The following is a 9,500-nucleotide window of genomic DNA, read 5'->3' as shown; positions in this document are numbered from 1 at the left end:
TAAGGGACCTGAATGGTGGTTTGCGAATTTGGTAACCACAACACTACCCCCTCCCCTTTTTACAGACTCGTCCCGAGTCGTCAAATTTTCGTGTGCCATCATGTGTAGTTTTCCCCTAGTACATTTTACCTACGGATCCCTGAGTGCGACATTCATGGTATTCGTGTCCCCAAAATAAATAACCTGAGGGCTGCGTAACTACCTAAACAAACTCACTCACACGGACGACTTAAATAAAATTGCCGGCGCTAGACAGACATGCCGGGGGCGCACTCATATGTACAGTACATCTTAACCTTAACTTACAAATTTTACACTAAACCATGGCCCAGGATCATTGAACTCTGCAAAAAGAAAGCAGTTAACAGGGAGCCAGGCTGCTCGCATGCAGTCTCTGGCTCAAACAATGCAGGTGACAGGGAACGTGGCTGGCTGCTCACACGCAGTCCAAGGCCTTCCCTTTTGAACTGAACGCAGTGAACCACAACGGTGCATGGGCTGCACAACGCAGTCTCCGTGCCAGCTCAAGTGGCACACGCAATGAGCACAACGAATGGATGCATGAACACAAACACGGTGCACGGGCCGCCACTGCAGGCCCGTGTTGTAGCTGCCAACAGGGCAGTTCTTGCAGCTTGCAAACTGTTGCCTTGCGGATCCTGGCGCACATGGAAATGAACAGGGGGGGGGGCAAAGCAAAAATTGAACGGGGCTGGTGAACGTGGGCAGTGGGCATGGCATGGCAAAGGCAAGCAGGCAAACACAGCCCGCAGAAGAAGGCCGCTGCAGGCAAACTCAGCCCACAGAACCAGGCCGTTGCAGGCAAACACAGCCGGCAGATGAACTGGCCGGCACAGGCCTTGAAGAAAAACAGCCAGCAGATGAACTGGCCGGCACAGGCCTTGCAGCACAGCAGCTGCAGACGATCCAGCCGGCACAGGCCTTGCAGCACAGCAGCTGCAGACGAAGTTGGCCGGCCTCCGCCTTGAAGCAAAACACGGCCAGCCGATGAAGTTGGCCAGCTCTTGCCGTTCAGTGGAGGTTGGTGGAGGGAGTGCGGTGGTGCTGGCCACTTGGAAGGCGGGCTCGGACCTACCTACCTGTCTCCCTCCCAACCTATCGCCTTTGCCTGTCACTGTACATACCCACTCCCTTAATTTGTCCAAACCCCAATTTAGCCCCCACTTATTTTTTTATTTTTATGTTTACTTCCCCTCTATAAATCGTCCCCTAACCCCCTTTATCGTCCTTGTTCGGCTAACCTATCCTGTCACCTAGCCTACTCCCAACCCCTACGTTCCCTTCCCGGAGGGGAATAAGGGAGAGCTAACGTCCTGTGTCGAGGCCCAACTCAAGCCTCAGAATGGCCTCCCCAGAGTTCAGCGATCTTAACACCAAGTGGGTCCAGCGGCCCACAACGACAGCGAGGGGATGGATGGTGCGGAGGGGTACATCTCCTAATCTACCCTAACCATTTAACTGTTAAACTACCCCGGGGCTTTCAACAAGCGCCTCTCGCTTAAACTATTGGTTCTAACAACCGAGATTCCCGTCGCCTGTGTTGGTGTCCTTACAATTTCGGGCCTCGCCCCCCAATTTTCTCTCCGTGCCCTCACACGGTCTCCTGGCTGGGACACGTGGCTCCCTTTGGCAGGCACGACCCTCTGCCGAATCTCCCGCTATGGCACCCCCGGGCACTACACTGCCTCCGAGCCTACCAGCTCCCTAACACCGGGGAGTGCCCCCCATGGCACCTCCCCTGAAACGCACACGTGGCAGGCCGGCCTCCCGGGCCCCTTTCCGAGGGTCACCCGTGCCCACAACACTGCCCACGCAGCTAATGGCGCCCCCGGCCCCCGCACCAAGCAGGCGCACCCGTGCCCACTACGCTATCCCGGCCCCCCTTGGGCCCATGGCCTACCGCGGCCGACTAGCCTGGTGCCCGGGGTACCCACTCAGCGATACTCACCTTTCGCAGCCACGCTCCCAAGCCCGTCAACAGGGCTCCTGCACCCCTCCAAATGGGTCTCGAGCCTACTTTCCCACCAACAACAAAACGACCTCCATTTTTCAATTTGACTAACCCAGCTAACTCACTTTACTCTGACCCCGGGGTCCCTTGGGCGGGAGTTACTCCTCCCCCCAATCACTCATCGCACCATGCATTCCCCATTCGCTCCATACACACAGACCCGCTGGCCTCACTCACTCACCAAGCACATGCTTCCACTTCACTCACCAACTCTTCAACACACACACCGCTGAACTCTGCCATACTCCTAACTACATCCCCTGACTAACTCGTGCTCCCACGTCGTCCCTTAAACTACAGCACGTTCCTTTTAACACTACGTAGCTAAACTACGTCCCCTCTACACACTCACCAGTCTGTCTCTGTCTCCTAACTCAAAAATTCATTTTATTTCCCAACCTAAATCTGGCTACAATCCCTCTAACTAATCCATTCCACGGACTCCATGAGGACTTACCCCTGCCCCATGGAGTCGGTCTAACTAAGCTAACCCTTCCCCCTAACTAGTTTTCATCCTGTGCCCCGGGTCAAGGGGGTCTTCCACCCCTTGCCCAGGAATCCTGCGCACCCGAAAGTGAGGCTTGTTTTTTTTTTTTATGCGCAGCACCTGCGCGGCAACTCAGAGCTCGCGCACTTTACACCTGCCCGTGACGTCATGCAGCTGCACGTGTTCCTCGTCCCTCCTTGGACGGTACCATCCGGCAGAGATACCCCTCCTGCCGGATTCCAACCACACGTGCAGCCATGACGTCACCGTGCGCAAAAAAAAAAACACAAGCCCCACGTCTCGAGGGGTTCCCCACGCGAACACATGTGCTTTGCCCGTTGGAGCTTAACACACACGATCGCGTGGAGAACCCGTCCGGTCCAAATCCGTTTACCTGCCTAAACTTTGTCCGTCCGCGGGATCGGCAAATCCACCGCTGGCGTTTCCGGACCGGGACTTCACTCTCGCAAGCGAGCACGTGGCGGTCTCGTGCGTTGCACAGCACGAACCGCGTGCTCACTGCTGGGCGAACCCGGCACGGTCCCCGAAACAACTACAGCCGCTACTCGGCTTTCTCTCCTCTGTCGCCGTCTCCATTCCACACACGCATACCTGCATGTTACGACGCACACAGTCCACTCCATCACATTCACACGGGGAGACGCGGCTGCGTGCTCCCGCATGCCAACCGACATCTCCCTCACATACCGCTCTCTCACACACACGGTCTCCCTTGCACACAGCGACCTTGCACACGGCCGTTCACTCACGCATGCGGGGGCACTCACCCGCGGTGGCTCATCCACACACCGTGCCCCACTCATACACGCGGGGGCACTCAACCGCGGTGCCTCATCCACACACGCGGGGCTGGGAAGCACATACTCTGGCACCATCGCCACCACACCACTCACACACGGGGTCGCTTCCACACACGGTGCCGCACTCACACCTTGCACCACACACACAGGGCCAACCACACTGGGGATTCGTGTCCCCACAAGGGTCTCCGGGGCCTCTATACCCCCCAAGCTCTCCGTGCACCTGTCCACAGCACTCCTCCCCTCAACCTCGCAAAGCACGACCGAACTCACCTGGTCGTGACTCACCTCAAGGGGGCATACTCCCTCCCCTCGTTCCTGGAGGAGGCCATCCAGGTGCTCGCACTGGGTCTCTACATAGTCCGCCAGCTCACCCCCATTATCCTCCACTACCTCTGTGTGTGTGTGTGCGTCACTTACCCCGTCTTCCTCGTGTAGTCTTTCCTCTATTTTTTCTATCTCCCGTGTCTCTGCCAACTCTTCACCCTTTACCTCTCTTGTCTCAACTATTATTTCCGTTGTCGTCATTTCGTGTCTCGTCTCACACGTTTTGGTCTCCCCATTTAATTTTTCCCTTTCGGTCACCGTCGATTCCTCTGTCACGACCCTCGCCCAACACGCCCCCCGAATTATTTTTTTACCCGCCTCCACCGCGGGCCTGTCAGCCGTTGCACCCCCTTCCAGCTCGTTTGCTCCCACACGTGGAGTCGCCATTCCCAGCTCTCTGGTCACGGCCTTCATGCCCGCCTGCAGGCATCGGCCCATGTTCTGCGTCTCACCCCTTAGTTCTTTCATTTTTTTTTTCATTTGCTGTGTATTCGCATCCATCGTCGTTTTCACTTCATTTGTATTTGTATCCATCTTTTCATCCATTTTTTGTGTATTCGCATCCATCCTCGTTTTTACTTCGTCCATTTGCTTGTTCATGTTCGCAATCATCTTCGCTGTCGTTTCCGCATACATTTTTGCCAGCATGGTGAATAGCTGGGTCATGTCGGGTGCGCTTGGGTGAGCCGTTTCGTCAGGGGTCGGGGAAGGGTTTTGGTGGAGAGGGGGAGGGGAGGTGTCATACACCGCGGCCGCTGCCGCACCCATTTCGGGCTCTGGGATCAGTTGGGCGAGTCCGTGTTCCTGCACAATCAACATTTCCTGCACGGGGATTCCATCCTGGACCATGGATCCTACACATTCTACATCCATTTCTAATACCCCCGGCTCCCGCTCGCCTTGAGACGCCATCTTGCTTCTCGTGAAGGGTTAATTTCGCTCGCTCGTAATTTGGAGGGAATCGGGGGTCGCTTCTCTCACCCCTGGACCGATTCCCGTGAATTTAGCTGGAGACAGGAGAGCCCGTTTTCCTGTTCTCCGATACCAGTGCTGCGAGGAGGGCGATGGATTTGTATCGCACGACCTGACACCAGTGTTGCGGATTTCGCGCCCGCCGGCGTGCTGACGGCCACGTAACTCGAATCGCGGCACGTCGCCCACCGGACGGACAATCCAGTCGTGACCCTCTCGGACTAACGCCGGGAACCAGTCACGGGTGGACCTTTCGGTCTCACCGCGATCGAGCCAATCAGCCCCCGCGTGGGATAGGGTTGCTCGCCGACCCGACCTACCTAAGTACCCACGCGGAGGGTAGACCGGGCGATCGCACCTCGCCGCAGGTCGACTTCGGACACGGGCCACTTAAGCGACCCGTTCCGTACTATCAGAATAACCGAGCGGTGTTATCGTCGACCTCGACGGTTCGATTAATTATCGGGCGTATTCAGCCCACTACCAACCCTTTACGTGAAGCAAGATGGGGATTCAATAGAGGATAAGACGAAGCGAAGCGGGAGAACAGTTCAATAATAAAGCACATTTATTCGCGGCATACGGGAAGCACACATATACAATTCCACCAAAAGCACACAGAAAAGACACAATTCAATTTACACAAAAAGCAAATGTAAAAGAGAAACACAATGCAGAGCTAATACCGACTACCGAGCACACGGCAACACTTATACAATTTTACTTCACAGACGGCGCCGACAACACATACCCAAAACCAAGGAAAAGAATACCCTCAAGGATGAGGCGGGCCTGAGGCCGAGACCGGGTCGCGCCTACCCGTCTGGTGATGAGACGCGGAGCGGCGATGGCGCCTCAACTCCGCGGGCCTCGCGGAGGGTGTCTGGTAGGGGGTGGGAAAGGGGCCCCCTTGGTCGCACTATCTCAGCGCGGGGGGAAACAGGAGGGGGTTGCTGATGCTCGGGGTATAGAGGATCTTTATTATCCCGCGACGAGCGTCTCCACCTCGGCCAGGTCGCGCTGTCGGCCTCCCTCGGGTGCAGCTCCCTGCACGACGCGAGCACCTCCTCGTCTGGTGTCGCCGCCTTTCCACAGCTCCGTCCCCTCCGTTCCGACTCCAACGCACATGACGAGCAGCTCCACCGCCCGCGAAGTCTTGACTCTCTGTTTCCGACTCTCCTACTCTCCTACTCTCCGACTCCCTTCGTCTCTGGCTGGACTGACGAACACGGTCCTTTTATCCGCCCCGTAGCTTCGCCCTCTCATCTTTGACCCCCTCCCTTCGACCTTTCACCTCGCTCCCCATTGGCCCGAGAAAAAGTGGGCGTGAAGGCTTTTTGATCCATAAATTTGCATATATCGATCGCCCTGGGGGCGGGGCCAATTCGCCCCTCGCTCACCGATTGGACGGCAAAAAGTGGGCGTGTGTCGTTTTTGATCCGTTTTTGAAGCACAAAATCCGTGATTTTGTACACGCTGTTCGGCGCGCGCCCTGCACGAGTCCAACACCGGTACCCACAGGCGGCGCAAGAACGGTGGCGATGCGACGGCTGCGAGGTGTGACATGAAGGTCGTGGCGGTTGTGGTGAAGCGGCGTTGTGGTCGGTGGTTGATGTTGTGGTTGTGGTGGTAATCATGGCGGTTGGTCCAAAATAAAGATAGTAAAAGAAAAACGGCTATCCTGAAGAGTCGCAGCACGCATAAATGACATGTATTCCCACTAGACAACGGGTTTGGGCCTAACTACACATGCACTTACCGAGATACCTCACCTAAGGGGCCTGAATGGTGGTTTGCGAATTTGGTAACCACAACACTACCCCCTCCCCTTTTTACAGACTCGTCCCGAGTCGTCAAATTTTCGTGTGCCATCATGTGTAGTTTTCCCCTAGTACATTTTACCTGCGGATCCCTGAGTGCGACATTCATGGTATTCGTGTCCCCAAAATAAATAACCTGAGGGCTGCGTAACTACCTAAACAAACTCACTCACACGGACGACTTAAATAAAATTGCCGGCGCTAGGACATACATGCCGGGGGCGCTCTCATATTTACAGTACATCTTACCTTAACTTACAAATTTCACACTAAACCATGGCCCAGGATCATTGAACTCTGCAAAAAGAAAGCAGTTAGCAGGGAGCCAGGCTGCCCGCATGCAGTCTCTGGCTCAAACAATGCAGGTGACAGGGAACGTGGCTGGCTGCTCACACGCAGTCCAAGGCCTTCCCTTTTGAACTGAACGCAGTGAACCACAACGGTGCATGGGCTGCACAAACGCAGTCTCCGTGCCAGCTCAAGTGGCACACGCAATGAGCACAACGAATGGATGCATGAACACAAACACGGTGCACGGGCCGCCACTGCAGGCCCGTGTTGTCGCTGCCAACGGGGCAGTTCTCGCAGCTTGCAAACTGTTGCCTTGCGGATCCTGGCGCACATGGAAATGAACAGGGGGGGCAAAGCAAAAATTTAACGGGGCTGGTGAACGTGGGCAGTGGGCATGGCATGGCATAGGTGAGCAGGTAAACACAGCCCGCAGAAGAAAGCCGCTGCAGGCAAACACAGCCCGCAGATGAACTGGCCGGCACAGACCTTGAAGTACCACAGCTGCAGATGAAGCTGGCCAGCTTTTGCCGTCAGTGGAAGTTGGTGGAGGGAGTGCGGTGGTGCTGGCCACTTGGAAGGCGGGCTCGGACCTACCTACCTGTCTCCCTCCCACCTATCGCCTTTGCCTGTCACTGTACATACCCACTCCCTTAATTTGTCAAACCCCAATTTAGCCCCAACTTATTTTTTTGTTGTTTTTATTTTTACTTCCCCTCTATAAATCGTCCCCTAACCCCCTTTATCGTCCTTGTTCGGCTAACCTATCCTGTCACCTAGCCTACTCCCAACCCCTACGTTCCCTTCCCGGAGGGGAACAAGGGAGAGCTAACGTCCTGTGTCGAGGCCCAACGAAGCCTCAGGATGGCCTCCCCAGAGTTCGGCGATCTTAACACCAAGTGGGTCCAGCGGCCCACAACGACAGCGAGGGGATGGATGGTGCGGAGGGTACATCTCCTAATCTACCCTAACCATTTAACTGTTAAACTACCCCGGGGCTTTCAACAAGCGCCTCTTGCTTAAACTATTGGTTCTATAAACCCAGATTCCCGTCGCCTGTGTTGGTGTCCTTACAATTTCGGGCCTCGCCCCCCAATTTTCTCTCCGTGCCCTCACACGGTCTCCTGGCTAGGACACGTGGCTCCCTTTGGCAGGCACGACCCTCTGCCGAATCTCCCGCTATGGCACTCCCGGGCACTACACTGCCTCCGAGCCTACCAGCTCCCTAACACCGGGGAGTGCCCCCCATGGCACCTCCCCTGAAACGCACACGTGGCAGGCCGGCCTCCCGGGCCCCTTTCCGAGGGTCACCCGTGCCCACAACACTGCCCACGCGGCTAATGGCGCCCCGGGCCCCCGCACCAAGCAGGCGCACCCGTGCCCACTACTCTATCCCGGCCCCCCATGGGCCCATGGCCTACCGCGGCCGACTAGCCTGGTGCCCGGGGTACCCACTCAGCGATACTCACCTTTCGCAGCCACGCTCCCAAGCCCGTCAACAGGGCTCCTGCACCCCTCCAAACGGGTTTCGAGCCTACTTTCCCACCAACAGCAAAACGACCTCCATTTTTGTTAATTTGACTAACCCAGCTAACTTACTTTATGCTGACCCCGGGGTCCCTTGGGCGGGAGTCACTCCTCCCCCCAATCACTCATCGCACCATGCATTCCCCATTCACTCCATACACACAGACCCGCTGGCCTCACTCACTCACCAAGCACATGCTTCCACTTCACTCACCAACAACTCTTCAACACACACACCGCTGAACTCTGCTATCCTCCTAACTACCTCCCCTAACTAACTCGTGCTCCCACGTCGTCCCTTATACTACAGCACGTTCCTTTTAACACTACGTAGCTAAGCTACGTCCCCACTACACATTCACAAGTCTGTCACGGTCTCCAAATCAATCATTTTATTTCCCAACCTAAATCTGGCTACAATCCCTCTAACTAATCCATTCCACGGACTCCATGAGGACTTACCCCTGCCCCATGAAGTCGGTCTAGCTAAGCTAACCCTTCCCCCTAACTAGTTTCCATCCTGTGCCCCAGGGTAAGGGGGTCTTCCACCCCTTGCCCAGGAATCCTGTACACCCGAAAGTGAGGCTTGCTTTTTCTTTTTTTTTTTTCCCATGCGCAGCACCTGCGCGGCAACTCAGAGCTCGCGCACTTTGCACCTGCCCGTGACGTCATGCAGCTGCACGTGTTCCTCGTCCCTCCTTGGACGGTACCATCCGGCAGAGATATCCCTCCTGCCGGATTCCAACCCCACGTGCAGCCATGGCGTCACCTTGCGCATAAAAAAAAAAACACAAGCCCCACGTCTCGAGGGGTTCCCCACGCGAACACATGTGCTTTGCCCGTTGGAGCTCAACACACACGATCGCGTGGAGAACCCGTCCGGTCCAAATCCGTTTACCTGCCTAAACTTTGTCCGTCCGCGGGATCGGCAAATCCACCGCGTGCGTTTCCGGACCGGGACTTCACTCTCGCAAGCGAGCACGTGGTGGTCTCGTGCGTTGCACAGCACGAACCGCGTGCTCACTGCTGGGTGAACCCGGCACGGTCCCCGAAACAACTACAGCCGCTACCCGGCTTTCTCTCCTCTGTCGCCGTCTCCGTCGTCGCCATTCAACCCACGCACACCTGCGTGTTACGACGCACACAGTCCACTCCATCACATTCACACCGGGAGACGCGGCTGCGTGCTCCCGCATGCCAACCGACATCTCCCTCTCATACCGCTC

The sequence above is a fragment of the Eptatretus burgeri genome, chromosome 2 (assembly GCF_056783735.1).
Source record: "Eptatretus burgeri isolate ZD-2024b chromosome 2, Ebu_testis_v1, whole genome shotgun sequence".
Taxonomy (NCBI): Eukaryota; Metazoa; Chordata; class Myxini; order Myxiniformes; family Myxinidae; genus Eptatretus; species Eptatretus burgeri.
The sequence above is the reverse complement of the archived record's forward strand: the minus strand, read 5'-3'. Positions refer to the sequence as shown.